This window comes from Triturus cristatus, chromosome 10 (genome assembly GCF_964204655.1).
Source record: "Triturus cristatus chromosome 10, aTriCri1.1, whole genome shotgun sequence".
Classification (NCBI taxonomy): domain Eukaryota; kingdom Metazoa; phylum Chordata; class Amphibia; order Caudata; family Salamandridae; genus Triturus; species Triturus cristatus.
Window position 1 is genome coordinate 488,397,371 of NC_140593.1, and position 17,808 is coordinate 488,415,178.

Below are 17,808 nucleotides of genomic sequence, written 5' to 3' on the forward strand. Positions count from 1 at the left end.
GACAAGCACCCCTTTCTCCATCCACTCTGCAAACGCGACTGCTAGTTAAAAAAAACCATAGAAATTCACTGAAAAAAGCACAGGTTTCAGGAAAGTTATAGTTAGAAGTGAGCATTTAAAAAACCTTAGAAATTCGCTGAAAAAACAACAGGTTTCAGGGACGTTATAGTTAGGAATTAGCATTTAAAAAACCTTAGAAATTCATGAAAAAAACAAAGGTTACAGGAACGTTATAGTTAGGCTGACATTTCACTCATACAAAACCAGAGAAATTCAGCCGTTATAGTTATCTGAGCAAACTATGCCTCACGCCCCGCAATGCACTGCTTATGACCTCACATATTACACCACTCATGACATGGTCAGTGACATCACTGATGACATCTCAAATGACTCATGAGCACAATATTTCCGCCTTTGTCGGCTGTACAAATCACAATCTCAGTGTCATTGGCTAAGGATGTATTGATATTCTTTTGTCTAATTGACAGATTGTAGAATTGGAAACCTTTGGAAACATTCTGATGTTTAAATTTGAGTAGAGCTTTGGTGACTACTTCATAAAAAGTGTCAATGTTATCGTGCGGAAGGTTGGGATAGAACACAGAGCGTGGCTTAAAAGTAGTAGAGGCAGCTCTGTCAGTGATGATATCCAAGTCACTATTGGTGATGCTCACACCATCAACACATCCATCGGAGATACATTCAAATTCATGCATGGCTACAAGTGTGTCTGCATCACCAACCGTGAGATTGGAGAAGGGGGATATGTTCTGAGTGTTACTCTTTTCTCCAGCAGGTGGTCTGAGTAGTTGAACATTTCGGTGGGACAAAAGGTGAGTCCTAAGCACAATGTTTTCTTTTCAAGGAGAGCGAGCAGGCGGGCTGTAAGATTAATGATGGTCTTATTTACCGTCTCGTCATCCATTATTATTTCTCCTTGGAGCCTCCACGTTTGCTTACCATGGGCTCTTCGTCCTTTCCCCTTTTGGATCCTCTGTTTCCGTCCTCTTCTCATTTGTTGGCTCCACCCCTACCTCTACCACATTGTCCTCTTCCCCTCGCTGAAGTTGTTGGTGCAGGGGTCGTTCTTCCCGTTTGCCGAGCCCTCCTTAGCAACCGGTACTCATCTAAAAAGGTCGCCGGTTTCGTTATGATGTCAATATCTGAAGATGTATTGGCTGTGTTGATTGAAGTATCGGCATCCGAGTTGCTAGTCATGGTGGGAGGAAGTAGGACCTGTTTGATATTCAATGGTGTTCTGGTTTCAGGTTCCGATGAATTTGTGTTGTAGAGGTGATCATATTTGTGGCTGTATGTTAGAATGCGTTCGCTTTCATAATCAACACGTTGACATGCCATCAAATTGATTAACTGTGCTTCTAAATTTTCATGTTTCTTGAACTTTCTCCACAAATTCTTTCACAGAAAGAAGTGATTCATGAACTCCAGTTTTAAGTATATGATTCACTGCATACGAGGGAGAAGACAGATCACTTTCAAACAAAAGGTGAAATATGTATGGAATGCACTGTCAAAATCTAGGATCTTCAGAATATAATCTTGTTGACCGAAATTCTGAAGCTGGAATTCATACAGGTCGGTCATCATATCGTCCACCTTCTCCAGTAGGAAACAACTGTGGAAAACAACAAGCTTCCAAGCTTTTCTCCCATACACTCATTGGAGTTCCCTGTGCTTTTTTAATTTGAAATAACTCAATGCTACTTCCTATCACTTCTTTTGAATGCAAAGGACATATTGTATAATGTTCATAAATCTCTTCAGTCCTTGACTTGTCCACTTTCTCTATTTGACCACTTGAAATTTCAAAATCATCTTCTAAACGTATTACCTGCTCATCCACATTTACATTTTTGTAATAAATATTGTTCTCTATAAGATATAGCCTTTTCAACTGTATTAACATCCACAAATTCTTGCCATATTTTCCGACTCTTTGTGGGTACACCATTTACTAAAATAACTACTGCCTCATCTTCCTCTTTCTCTCCCGCAGTAGTTTCAATGTTTTTCCTAAAATCCAAAGGTAAATACACCACTCTTCCTTTCAGCCCTCTTTGCAAGTCTGTTGGTGGCAGTTTACCTGTTTTAGGCTCCATCCGAATTATAGTTTGAAAAGGATGAACAGATTGAATTAGAACTGACTCATATGTATTCAATTTGGCCAGCTCCTGCGGAATAGCTACTAACTCCAACTTATTATGCACTGCTCTAGCAGGCATTTTGTTCTCTTCTAATTTGTTGTAACAATATTTACATATACGTTGATCGCTACTTAACTCAAATCGACCTTCAACAAACAAGTAAGTTGCAAATTCTTCCCACTTACCATTGTTCTCCTTTTCACTTTTCAAATACAAATCAACATTCCTACTTTGACTTTTATAATGAGTATGTCGACAACAAACACAAACATAGTTTGGTATTTCAGAGCACACTAAATTAAACTTTCCAATTTCTTCTTCAAACTGATCAGTGCTAATCACTTTCTCATCTCCTCCAACATCTGTAATTGTCAAACTTTCACTTTCTATGAACTGCTCTTCTGAACCAAAATATCGCATTTCAATATCATCACACTTTTTTTAAACATCTGATAAAGAACAATATAAAAGACTTCCATTCAGTTCACTTAAACTTAATGCAGGAGTTTTTACATAGTACAGTTTCTTTACAAAGTTCCGAATTTCTGAATGGTGTACTGCTAACATCCTCAAATGATGAAAAACACTTTTACAAACATTTCTTGAAAGACAAGCCAGAAAATGCCCATACTTCTCAGTATATTTTCTTACATTACATGGATCTAGTCCTTGTAACAACTTAATCTTCTGTTTTATACTTTTCTGAGTATATTCTCGTAGCAAATTTCTCATTATATCAATGGATTCCTGTTGAATACTACAAATGCTACTACAACTCCACTTATATACAGGAGCTCGTGGACGTTTCCCTTGCACTTCTTCAGCTATTAAATCTTCTGCACTTTTACCAACCATTTCCTCCTTTGGAAGAGGAACACCATCCTGAACTTCGTAGCAACGACCTCCAGTCTCAACTGCAAATGATAAACTATTTTCCTGAAAGTAACTTTCCTCATTAAAAAAAGGCTCAGTACTAGAAGTATGTCTCCAATGACCACTAAAGATTTTACAAAAGTTGATTCTGTCCACAAGCCTTTATTTTCTACTTTTGTCTTTCAATACTTTGACTATTTTATCCAATACTTTCAATCTCTTTAAAATCAAAATGAACAACTTCTGTTTCAAATTGAAAGCAGTATCCACTATACTTTCAATACGCTGCTTCTCTTTGAATTGGAACATTCTTCTTTTATATTTGCAGCATGTTTTCAATAAATTTTGAATCACTCTAGATCGAAAAAGTTTCTTGAAATTGTTTTTGTCTCTGAGTACCAGATACTATTTCTTTATCATCTTTCCTTTTCCTCGTATTTGAAATTGAAGTCTGCTTCACCTTACTTGAAAAATTCTTCTTTTTGCTTTGTGTGATGTTTTTCTCATTAAATGTTCGTAATATTTTTCTCAAAAATTGTCTTTTGCTTTTATTCAAACAAACAGTTTCTCTACTACTCACATTTTTTCTACTTCAAGATCTTTCCTTTTCGTCAAATATATATTTTTCTTCTCTTTTCTTTTTTTTCCACTTCTTCTAGGCATTTCCAAATTTCAATCCAAACGAAATAATTTTCTGAAAAACAAAAAATAGATTCAATTATTTTTCACATTTCTTCTCAATGTTATAATAATAACATACAATTGCAAAACTTCCACTAACAACTTCCAGACCCAGTGCTGCAACGTGATGGAGCACGACAGATGAGCACTCGGATGACAAGTAGTGCCATAGAACATACAGCAAGTATTTATTTAAGTATTTACATACTCCTTTACAATTTATATATAACTGCACTACCTCATACTTTTCACATCTCCGCCACACCCCACCACCCCACACCACTTTCTCTGCAACCCACTGCACACAACTTTATAAATAGTATTTTTAAAATTTTTAATCTATGTACTTAGAATGATATTTTCAACCAAACAGCACACATAAAAATTTCCATTATTACCTAACAATTTTATCAACAACTTCGCAAACATAACACTGCACCCAGGGCTTTAACTGGAGGAGGTGTCTGTGGGGATGTGACCACCAGCACTTTATTTTTGGGAGCCTCGAAACGGGTCTTTATAGGGCTCTATTTTCTGACCTCACAAACGTAATCCGTTTTTTTTTTTTACTCACATTGTAGGAGAAGGGAAATCCTTTAAAGAGAGCCATTTTCTCTCAGTATTTCCCTTCTCTTTTTGCAACGCACCAGCAACATCATCGTGGGGTGATTAGCAGACAGCCACCAGGTGCGCAACGCCCATTGCCCCGGACTCTCTGACACAGCTTCCCGGGCGCACACACACAGCCGCACCCGAGTACTTCACCGGTCTTCAAAACATAATTATTTTGTAAAGGAGACTTTGTTCTTTTTCACCCCTTTTTACAACCCTTACATGCCCACTCTGCCTATTGCTGAAAGAATTAGGCTCCCCCGAAATTTCCCTCTGGTTTCGCCTCTGCAAACGACCACAACAAGGCAACTCCAGCACAAACCTGCTCTCACCTTACACACGATCTTGTTTTAGTGCTACGAAAACACACACTTTGCCTGCCTCACTAAGTTCTCACACCCCCTCTTTAATATGAACATAAAAGCTTTCCAATTACTTTTATATTCCTATACTGTACTTCACATGGAAATATAGAACTCAAGGTTCTCACCACCCCAAATTAGCTCTCTGGTATACTTTCTCAAATATAAGAAGTACAGGTATTCAGTATCTGTTCGTCACGGCCACTTTAAAACAGTGTACCTATAAACAACTCGACAAAATGTTATGTTTCTAAATTAACGTATTACACTTAAAAGCTCCTTTACATTTCTTTCGCTAGATGTACCTTTGTTTAAAACACCACCAGAGAAGGGTGTTGAAGTATGCTCCACAAAGAGTAACTCAAAGCTTTGTTTTTCTTTATTAAAAAATCTGCCTGTCAATGCTTTTCGCAAGCCTTTTCAACGCCTTAAGAGGGTAGCTGGATGAGTAAAATACGTCGTATTTAAGATCGGGGGCAGACGATGCACGGAAATAAGTATGTTTAGTTGATTAAAGGGCGAGTGGATGCATGGCCAGATGCATCAATGGATAGATACATAGATCAATGTATTAATGTATGGATGGATGGAAGGATAAATGACTGCAAAGACCAGTACTTACGATAGACGGGTGGGCTGATAAATGTTTAGGATTGATTCTGGGACAGATATATCTATGCATATATAGGCGTATGGCTGCATGAATGGCACAGTGCTTACTATAGGCGAGTGCGCTCATAGATGCTTAAGATATGCAGATGAACAGATTTATGTATATATATAAGTAGGAATATATCCATCAATAAAAAGATGGTTGAATGGCGCAGTGCTTAGGATGCATGGATACTGTGCTTTAATTGGGCCGGGTCTGGGGACTGGCACTTATTTTCAGGCAGCCTCCAAACGACTCTCTACCAGGCTCTATTTTCGGCCCTCTCACAGATAGTCAATTTTTTTTATTTTTTATTACACTGCAGTAACAGCATGCACATCGATGTACGCATGCTTATTTTGCTCACTACTGAGAACTGGAGACATCACACTAGGTTACCCACGTTGTAGAAGAAAGGGAAATCCTTTAAACAATGTTTTTTTCCCGAACCTACGATAATTGGAGAGGATTTTCTAAAGCACACAATGATACTTATCTTGATTTAGACCATGCCCCAACTTGCATAGCCCGCACCCCTTTAAGAGCGTTGGCCTCCCTTTTAGAGCACCCCCACTTTTTGTTCTCCCACTTAGAACCCTAACTATACCATAGTAACAAACAAACAGTGTAACATTTCATTAAAATCTACAATGGCACCAAGTTTCATAATTTTCCATCAACGTTATCAGCCTTCTACCACAGTACAAGAGTGTCTATCAGCAGGAAGATGTCTTATCCACAGAAATGTTGTGTAATATCTGTACCTGTCTGCTGGAACACTCATCACCAAAACGTATTAAAACATGGGAATTTGCCAGAAAAACATATACCATACCATAAAGCGATCCATAAATGGGCACACTGCCCCTGCACCACCCTCTTCCCCATCCTTCCTTAACTTCATAAAATTAAAGAAAGAGCCACACCAAACCTAGTAAACACACTATACCAATACAAGAACTTAATTTCAACAATCGTCTACCGGAACGCTCATGAGCAAAGCGTATTAAAACATACAAATTTGCGGGTAAAACATATACCATGCCATAGGGCACTTTATAAGTGCTCCCAGTGGTACTACACACCTCCAGTAGCTCGACATCTGCACGTTACTAAATTCTGTGTTTTAATCAGAAACACACCCACCTCCCCCACACCCACCCCTGCCCTTCCTTAACTGCACGAAATCAAACAGAAACCACCACCATCTAGTAGCGCCACTATACCCATACACAGGCTTAATTTTAACAGGTGTGTGCCGCAACACTTATCAACAAAAAGTATTCAAACATGCATAATCGCGGGAAAAACAAAAACAATACCATAGCACGGTTAATAAATAGGCCCACTCAAACTACATTACCTTTACTAACTATACATGCCCACGTTACAAATGTCCGACTTATAATCAGCAACATATGCACATCCCTCACCCCCACCCATACCCATGCTTAACCTCACGAAATCAAACAATGAGCCCCTGCACTCCCGTTCCCGCCACTATAGCCATAGATAGACTTAATGTCAACAGGTGTCTGCCGGAACGCTCATCAGCAAAAGCTTTTAAAATCTTACAATTTTGCAACTCAAACATACACCATACCATAAGATGGTTTATAAATAGTCACAGTACCACTACACCACCTCAACACCCGCCCTTGCTCAACTTTACGCAATAAAAGAAAGAGCCCAAGCAAACGTAGAAGCGCCACTATAGCCATACACAGCCTTAACTTCAACAGATGTCTCCTGAAAAGCTCATCAGCAAACCGTATTAAAAAATGCAAATTTGCGGGTAAAACATATACCATGCCATAGGGCACTTTATAAGTGCTCCCAGTGGTCTACATCACCTTTAGTAGCTCCACATCTCCACGTTACTATAATCTGTATTTCAAACAGCAACATAACTACCTCCCCCACACCCACCCCTGCCCTCGGTTAACAGTACGAAATCAAACAGAAACCCCCCATTCCTAGTAGCGCCACTATACCCATACACAGGCTTAATTTTAGCATGTGTCTACCGGAACACTTATCAGCAAAACCTATTCAAACATGCAAATTGGTGGGTAAAACATAAACCATCCCATAGCACTGTTTATAAATGGGCCCAGTGAAACTACATTACCTTTAGTAACTACACATGCCCACGTTACAAATATCGGTCTTATAATCAGCAACATACGCACCTTCCCACCCCTACCCATCCCTTGCTTAACCTTACGAAATCAAACAACGAGCCCCAGCACTCCCGTTACCGCCACTATAGCCATACATAGACTTAATGTCAACAGGTGTCTGCCGGAACGCTCATCAGCAAAACCTATTAAAACCTGCAATTTTGCAACTCAAACATACACCATACCATAAGACGGTTTATAAATAGTCACAGTACCACTACACCACCTCAACACCCACCCATGATTAACTTTACGCAATAAAAGAAAGAGCCCCAGCTAACGTAGAAGCGCCACTATAGCCAAACAGAGGGTTAATTTCAATAGATGTCTCCCGAAACGCTCACCAGCAAAACGTATTAAAACATGCAAATTTGCCACTAAAACATATCCCATGCCATAGGGCGCTTTATAAGTGCTCCCAGTGGTACTGGATCACCTTTAGTAGCTCGACATCTGCACGTTACTTTATTCTGTGTTTCAATCAGCAACATAACCACCTCCCCCACACCCACCCTCACCCTTGCTTAACCGTACGAAATCAAACAGAAACCCCCACCATTCCCAGTAGCGCCACTATACCCATATACGACGTTAATTTTAACAGGTGTCTGCCGGAACAATTATCAGCAAAAAGTATTCAAACATGCAAATTGGCGGGTAAAACATAAACCATCCCATAGCACGGTTTATAAATGGGCCCAGTCGAACTACACCACCTTTACTAGCTAGACATCTAAATGTTACGAAAGTCGTTTAAACTCTATAGAGTGTATAGCAGGGCATGGGGAGAGTAAACAAAGTTCTAATTCCCAAACTTTTGATATACAGTCCCATTACTGTATCTATATTAAAGATATTAAATGGAATGAAAAAATTGACGAGTGTCTCAAAAGGGATAGTGAAGCTCACCATCAGTAAAACACGAACCACTTCAACACCTACATATATCTGCCACAGCGACACAGCCTGACAAATAGTATCACTTATAATCACATGTAGTTCTCTAATGTCAACAAACTCATACAGAAAATATATCGCACATTTACATTTTTTTTATCTCACACATTTATAAAACATCTCTTCTAAAGAAGCACTCCCCAACTACTTCTATTCCATAAGAACAGACAATAACTAATACGTTTACTCCCATATATTTTAGTATATCTACCTTTTTATTATTCACTAGTCAGAAAGTACAAAGTACTATGGTGCCGCGCAGAGGTACCTTTCTGTAATGCCCTGCTTCCAGATCGCCCTGTAACTCTGCCACAGCTCTGGAGGTGGCCACCGTCGCCGCCAGAGCCCCCCACCAAAACAGCTATGGTCTTACCTGCAACCTCTCCTCTCTAGAGCCTCCCGCAAAACAAGAAGAAAGGGATACATCCCTACCAGTGATAAATTAACCCAATCTATCTTACAATAACCCTTGACGTTAGCCTGAATCAGCTAGTGTCTGATGAAACCAAGGCCCCTTTGGCCTGTGACTTGTGCAATTACTATTCCCCCTTCTGTGTGAAAGTTCCACTGCCTCACATGACTCCACCCTGTGCCAACTCTGGGCGGAAAGAATTCAGACACTATGGCAGACATTGCCCCATCTATTTGCTGATCTCACCTAGCTGCTGCCCTTCTAGCACCGTGTGTGCCTGGACACCTGTGTCTCCCATCTCTGGGTCAGCAGCCCATTAGTTGGGATACCGCTCTTTCACCCACCTGCCTGCTTTGGCTATTAGGGCGAGAAGGAATATACTTAACATTTGCACAGTCCCTCTGCTTGCTAAATCATGGCACACATGAATGTTCATAGCTGGCGAATGTGACAATGAGCAAGACTGACCTCCAGCACTTCCCCTGCATCCCTTACTCCTTATGGGAATTTTGCCCGCTCAGCTCCCTCTGTGGTGAAACCCCCTAGGCATACCGCTTAGCCAACCTGTCTGATTTGCACAGTGCGCACTGTCTGCAATATGGTGCCTAACATTCAAGAATGGCTAAGTCCTACTTTACCCCCCTCCTAGAATATTCCAAATGGGGGGTAGGAGGGACCCACTGCCAACCCGGAGCATCCTCAGCAGTGGAAAATGACCTGCTCCGTTAAACTTTAGGTTTTGTTGAACACTAGACGTGCCAAATGTTCTATTGACATAGTAGCTCATTGCGCTCGACACCTTGTTACCCCATTTATTGGGACGGCATCACACTATCTTGGCTGACCGCGCCCACCAAGCGTGGCTAATATAGCTGACCGTGCTGGGCTTTTGAGCTTAACTGCAGCAACAGGTCACCTACCCTTGGTTCAGGGGTGCACTTACTTCACCCCGTTGACCAGACAATTGCACAGACCCCTTTGGGTGCTAGCCCTGGTGAACACCTTATTGGTGTGAAATCTGGTTTGACCATATATGTATTATGCCCGCTATTGGCGACACCTCACCCATTCGTGTAGTGACAACTTACTTAGCGCACCTCGCTTGCTTAACTGCTGTTGGAACACAGATGCCAGTACCTACTAACCATCTCTGACCCTGGATTCTTAAACTCGCAAAAGTGTCGGAATCCCAGATTCCCAATTTCGCGTTAGCTGCAGTACACTTTCAGTGGATCCGCTGGGAGATACCACAAACCGCATTGGTCATGAGAACGTTGAGAAGCACCCGATTTTCGCCTGGGCGTACCTCAAAATGAGACTGGCTTCACACAGCTGTAAGGCCATAGACACCCATCTTGAACCTATTTACTGGTTTTTGCCACTTGGCACCCTCTGGTTGCAGCTCTGTGTTTTTGTGGAGCGTGTGTGCCCACGGGTCACGATGTCACTGAATAGCCGGTATATGTTACCCTCTCGCTGATACTTATCTATCGCTAACTGCCCTTACTTGGATAGAATGACTGTAGACTTAATGCTCCAACCAAGTTTGACCCCTAAACTTAGGGACAACCCAAGTAGCAATCATGTCCTCCATGGTACATCTACCCCAGCGTTGACTATCAACATAATTGGGACACCGGTCGCAGAAGATGCCCCTTCCAGTCTCAGGTTCTATCCCATAGAAGGATAACCCAGGGGGCAGACAAGTCTGTGGGAACCAGAGGTGAACATTCTGTGCAAGTACCTGCCCTTTCCTGAATATTGGGAAAGCCAAATGGTCTATAATACCCTGTCACAATTTGGCTCTAACGCAGTGTTTACCAAACTGTTTTGCAACGCAGCACACTTGTTAGATGACAACCACCACCACTCAACTGCTGCCCTGCCTAAAGCGCAGGTGAATATGTCTTAACTGAAGCGACCTGAAACCTACCCTTGGTTTCAGAGGAATGCCCACCCAGTGTACATGGTACCTGTTTCTATATGGTGCCAGCAGATGTTCCTCATAAAGGCCCTTGTAGCCAATTGCACAATGCAGTCTCAGTATTTCGCAGTGCCTCTCTTTGTGCATATCATTCTGGGGTGACTAAGCCCTAATGAGCCCCCTATCTGGATGATCTCCTGTACAAGGGTACAGACTGATGACCAAGCGCTGCGCCAGCAAATAAACATGTAGTCATGGAGTGAATTTACACTATCTCATGCCCTACAAGGCTGCACGGTGTGCCACTTCGCCTAAACCAAGGCAAGGGTGGATCACCATGTCCGTGTAGCCTGCAAACCCATCCGTCATCTGCACTGACAGATGCTGTGTCTGCACCTCCTGGATGCATAGTCAATGCATGTGTGTGGGTAACCCATACGCTGGCATTTTGTAAAAGCTTAGAGTGCCGCCGGCTGGCATTTCGCAGCTTCTGTCATTGCCTCCAGCTATATACTGCAAAACCACACTAAACCTGCAATACGTCACTACCCTTGGTTTAAACAATGCTTGTTTAATTGTGTAAAGTAAATTAAGCCCGAATTTAAGCTTCGTTGCATAGCGTATTGAGAATGCTTCTTTCTTAAATGGTGGGTCTGTCACTCTCAATGTGTTGACCATTGAATAAAATGTCTCAATTCACTCGAAAGCAAGTTGAACCGCAAATGAGACCAATACCACTAAGCAACATCACATCACGAATCAACTGAGATCCTGTACCGCCCCATGAAGCTGGTAAATGTGTATAAAACCCAGCCGTAGCCAAACGAAATCTCTAGAAGCAGTTTATCAGGGAATCGTAGAGACCACGGAGTCCCTCAGCGCCCTCCGTACTCCCGCAACAGCCAGACAGGTCACCTGCACGCATGCCAGGTGCCGAAACCAGAAAGCGGCAGCCATTTTGAAAATGGAATGGCGGTGCACAATCCTCGCATCGGAGACCAAATTGGCTTGTGCCGGCATCCGCCCCACATTGGGCTAGCTATTTTATTGAACCATGGTGCTTTCAGCGAACTGCCCTTTTCCAGTGAACTGGAAAGTCATGGAGGAAGCTGCATCTATCCCTAACCTGGCAATTCTCACCGCACCATGCAGCACGGTACCCGTGAACTGTGTGCCCCACACTGCAGGAGTCAATAACCCTGGTGCTCCAAGTACCAAAACTGGTAAAACAAAGGCCCACAACCAGAGCACCATGCCTGCACTGTTAGCCTGTAGCGAAGACGCCCAGATCTATAATGCGTTTCTTGTAAATTACCTCCCATTCCAACATTCCAAAAAACTACTGCTTTAGCCCTGTGCTATTTACATATTGGCAACCTATTCAAGCACCACAAAACGTAACTAAGAAATTGAGCCTGAACCTTGAAAAATAACAATCACTGGCCCTGAAACGAGGCAGACAATGCTTGAGTAACTGAGCAGCCTCACTTCCCAAAATTACCTACAGGTTATTTGCTCACACGACTGGGCAGCTAATAGCTAAATAACCAGAAATGTTGATTATCTTAATATGCTCGTACCTACTCTTTGTCCGTAAGGAGAACCGGGTCCATTTGATGGTGCACCGACAAATCCCACTTTGGACTGAGTCACCGCCTGCAGACAGCAAAATAGTACGCTGGCAAGGTTAATTGCCCCGAATCAGGTTGCCTATCTTGGCAAAGGCTTAGTTTGAGGATTCTGAACAAGCATGCTAGCTCGGCCCCATCCATAGCTGCCATTGTTGCAGATTGCTATGTATGACGTTTGCATAATTCCAGTGCATCTGTGAGTGACATCAAGACTATGCCTGACATTTTCTAGCACTACACCTACAACAAGCCCATCCATTGCCTTAGTCAATGCTTATTAGTTGCCCGCACAACTACTAACCTTGCCACTCCTATGCGTGCGACAACTCAGACTGCTCGAGGTAACTTAAGTGATTTGTACTGCTTCACAGGATGCTTGAGCCTACTGCCAAACGCTAAAAATGATTTTGGAGCGGGCACTAGTTGTCTCCAATGCACATTGAACAACAAACAACTGCTGTGCTCATCGTTACCCACACAACAAACCATACAAACAGCGCTACCATGTGGCAGCGACCACAAGGGCCGGAGTCCGATGCCAAGCCCCAGAAACCACCGGCTCAAACCAAACTCAGCAAAAATACCAGCGAGGCAGACCCCCCCATTCATCCGATGGCCACAGCGAGCAACACTGTGCTTGTGAGCACAAGTGCTTGACACTGGACTACACCCAAAAGTAAATTTACAACAAATCACGAACTGCGTCCTCATGTAGCAACCGCGGGAAGCGCCGCTCTCCTTTGCCACCGGCCCAAATAAACGCTGCGACAATACCAGCGAGGCAAACTTAGAGCTTTATCCCTCCAATGGTGAAAAGTGGGCAGCACAGCTCTGAGTAAATAATATCGTTATTACTGCGCCAAAGCGTTTAGTATTATATCAAAGTGAATCGAAAACACCTAGGCGCCATACCACCAGGGCCCCTTGCCTTCTCCAGCGTTAAGTTCAATGCCAGCAGGAGGTTTGCTTCTCATCATGAAAAGCTAGACAGTGGTGCACACGGCCACCACCGCCACCGGCCCCCGGTTGGGGTCTGTCCATAAGATGGCCGACTGTTATGGGCGCTACAGGGTTCGCGCTGTGCCGGACATTTGCACACTTCATTGATAATTATACTTCAGAACGACAACCATTGAAGCACCAGGGTTTGATCACCTGACATTCAGAGTAGGAATCAGAGACCTTACCCAGTAGGCCACAGTGACTCATAAGTAACATTCCAATATCTGAATAATTAGGGCAAGAGTAGCGAACACCAAGAACCTGCAGCAGCACGCACTGCTAGATTTAGAAACACTAATAACACGAAAGAAACTGCTTCTTTCCTATTATGTAATTAACAAAATGGACTCCTTCCATCGTATGCTTAAACTGCACTAAGAAGGGGGCAGTCCGGCAATCAAGTTAGCTGATTCACCCAGCCACTTCCCATCGCTTCAGCGGGGCCTGCAGTTGCAAGAATGCGGCGCACCCAAGGGGCAGTGTGACCAGGGGCATGAGACACAGCCGCCGCGGTCCCTACTCACCACTCCAAACTATCGCCTGGCCCCCCTCCACCGCTGTTTGGACCGCACTAGCGGCATGGCAAGAGAGGCCTGAAGACGTGTGCAAATATTTCTCAATGATGATGTGCCCTCTGCCCGTTGATAAACTTGCCTCAACTCATGTAAAATTTGCGCACTGACAACTACCGGCGCGCGTGCCCCTTGAGGATGAGTGGGCTGCATGTCCTACCCCCGGCGCTGCTGGTGAAGCCGGAAGGCCGCTGCTAAATGAGAGGGACTAGTGGGGGGGATATGAGGCCAACGCTGCATTCCCAGCTCCAACAAGCAGGTGAACCCAATAACAACACTGCCCCCAAGCGGTGTTCACCTAGGACCCGTGAGCAACGATCACCAGACCCCCTCTCTCCCCACCCCCAGGTGCTAAAACAACCCGAGAGGCAGTGACACGCAGCCGACCCGGCCGGAAAATTAACGAAGTGGCATGGCATCGCCAACTGCGCCCTACACCAGGACTGGAGCTACCCGTCTAACCCGTGCTTGAGTCCCGGATCCCCCGCAAACCCCGGACGCGGCGGCTCAAGGCTCCTCTTACCCGGGCAGAGGTAGGTGGCAACCCAGAAACACATTAAGCAACCTCGTCGTGCATGCTCCCGACATTCTCTATCGAGATGGGATCACACACAGACATCCCCAGACTGAACATCAGCTCGTGCAGCATGCAAACTGCGCTAGAATCAGCTTGGTAAATTTGCAAGAAGGAGGGGGGTCACGCTCCACCTAACCTAACATGGCGCCTGTGTTAGAGAGCGCGACCTAACATTATAGCACACGCATATGGTCCTGCTCGCGGTGCTCCATCATTGCCATTGAGCCCCAGTTTGGTACGTTGCACCCCAACGACGTAAGCCAACGGACCATTGCGTTACCTAGCGAGGTAGCCCATGGGTCTCTGCCATAATAATGACAATGCTCGAAGTAAATAAGGCTGGCCAGTGCGCATCGGCCCTGAACCAGCACATCATAAACAACAGTTCTTCCCTGCCACTAATCTGCCACCTTTGCTTAGGTGCGAACCAGGGGGAGGGGCGTTAGTTGCATAAACTAAATACGCAGTAACTATGGCTTGTATATAATATTAGGTCATTGCGACCGGACCTGCACCACGACCACGCTGGGGGGGCAAATCCAGAAAACATACCCGCCCCACGTGCGCCAGCATGAGCAGCCAGCACAATCACGCAGCTGGAATTCACGCCACCCGCTAGCATCGCCCACCGGGCACCCTGGGTTATCAAGGGGGGGCGCACTGCCCCCTGACACCTCTAACATGCCCAACCGAAACAGTGGACTCGACGGTAGCACCCGCTACGGTAGCGCAGTGAAGCGGGCTATAAGCAGCCGGCCGGGAGGCAGCAACCCTGCCCACGGATCCAGGATCCACGGATGCAAAAATGCAGTTACGCTCTCCCCGCAAGACCCATTACCTCGAGACTACAATGCAGGCAACCACAGTGTAATCCAGCACCTGGCGGAGACCAGTGACAGCCAAGGGCGGCCCTTCCTGCCTTGGAACAGCAACACGCTCATTGAGGGGTTGGAGGCGGCGGGCCGTGCGGATAACGATAGTGCCTCAAATACCCAATTGGCCCAAAGCTCGAATCTGTGCATAGCATAGTGAGCAGTCCAACTTGTATTTTGCTGTTTCTGTCATTGCATCCAGATATATGATACACATAACATCATACCTACAACAAGTCAGCACTATTGGCTTCGTCAATGATTGTTCGTTGCATAAGCTAAATAAGCAGTAACTATGGCTTGTATATAATATTGAAAAGCTTCCACTAAAAGCTCCGGTTGACACTGTTGCTGCTCCTGAGGTGTAAAAAGAGAAGGCGACTCCCGAGACAAGGATTTCCCTTCTCTTAAAACGCTCACCTGGCATGACTTCAAAATTGAACTGCGTGCGCTCAAAGAGGAGAACAAGTCGCCTGATCAGATTCAGTGTCTCAGGGCTCTTTGCATTTGCGCATGCTCCATGTTGTGCAAAGCCAACATCCCCTTAACTCTACCCCCTCAAACAGTCTCAACCAGGAGTGAGCAGTTATTCGGGCTGATTGATGTTCCCCCGCTGTTTAGACACAGCTCACGCTGACTTACGGGGCACCGGCAGCCTCACCGCAGCCCACCCTGGCATCGCACCAACCAGTTGGGCCCGTGCACAGCCAGGCCATGGGCCCTCATACCTACAGGTCTCTGACCCTGACAGCCGGGAAAAGTACCTCAATCCGGCTGCCGCAGGCACCGGCCTGGCCCCAACCCCCGCAACACAAATTAAAATCAGGGCATCCGGGAAAACCTCAACCTGAGTCCCCAATGGCTCCCGAGACGGTTTCCTCCACACCCCTAGACCGCAACAACTGCCCCCCAAACTCGGGACTCACCGCTGCAGAAACCGACTTTACGATCCGACGCGGGGAGGGGGGGGGCACGGTACACATACCAGCCCGGGAGGAGGGACCTACTGCCGGGCCCCGGGGGAAGCAGAGTCGCAGACTAGTCTTCCCCCGGGGTCATTCGCGCGAGGGTAGGACCAGGTAGGGTCAAGGGGTGGAGTTAGGGGGTGGGTATATGAGCGCAGGGGAGGAAGGCGACTTCCTCTTCCTGCGCTCGGCACCATCGGGAGGGTTTAGAAAAGGGGAGTGTGTGTAGAGTAGTGTAGGGCTAGGCCTGGGAAGAGTTTTTCGTGGTGTCAGCGGTTTCTGGGTGCGGCGGACATCGCGGTTATGGAGCGTGACGGAGGCGACGGTGCGGCGACCTCTGAGGAGGTGAGGCGGGCGTTGTTGGTTCTGGGGCGGGCCGGGAGGGAGGATCTTCTGCGGCCCGGGGTGCTGGGAGAGGCGTGGGTGGGCTATGAGAGGGTTCCGCGGGGGGCCTCGGCGGGGGTGGCGGCGGCGGTACTGGCGTGTCAGGAGGAGCCGCCGCCACCTCTGTGTCTCTCGGGTCTGCGGGGGAGGGGGCGGGGTGCGGGCCGAGCTAGCCAGGCGCGCGGAGGACGGCGCAGGAGCCTGCCTCCGCGTCTTCGTTTCCCTCAATTGTCGTTCCGGGCCCACGAGGCGGACGGGGGCGTGGCGTCGACGTTTGCCGCGGAGGTGCGGCCCCCGGTGATTGCGGCTGCGGCCGGGCGGGCCGGCGATGTGGAGGGTGGGGCGGGTGGGGGAGTGGGGGGGCCGGGGGACGAGCTCGTGGCGGCTGGGGGGGCGAGGTGGCGGAGGTTGTGGTGGGGGTGGGGGCTGGGGGGCTGGGGCCCGCGGGCGAGGTGGTGGACGTTCTGGCTGGTGTAGAGGGAGTGGGGGGGGCTTTGGAAGCTGAGGGGCCCCTGGATTTGTCTCGGGGGGGGGTCTCGGGCCTCGACCCCTGGTGTGTCGGCTGGCGGCGCGGGGCGGCCGGGAGGGGGGGTCCCCGAGGTTCCGCCCGGAGGGGTCGTGCCATCGGTGGGGCTTGGTCAGCCTGCTTCGGGGATTTTGGAGGGGGGGTCTTTGGGTACCCGCCCCCCCACGGCTTCCGGGTTGGTGCGCGTGGACTTGGGAGGACAGGCTGCGGGAACAACGCCTTTGGGCGCAAGCTGAGGAGGCACGGCGGGCAGAGCAGGAGAGGTGGGTGGGGGCGGTGTGGGAGGCCGAGGCGGAGGGGCCCCCGTCGCCCACGTCGGAGGAGGAGCGGTGGGCGGAGCAGGAGGAGCGGGGGAGGGCGGAGAGGGCGAGGGGGCGGGTGGGGGGGGCTGTCAGGGGTCCGCGGACGCAGGCAGGGACGGCCAGGACGGCTTTGAGGCCCGATGGTGCCGGGGC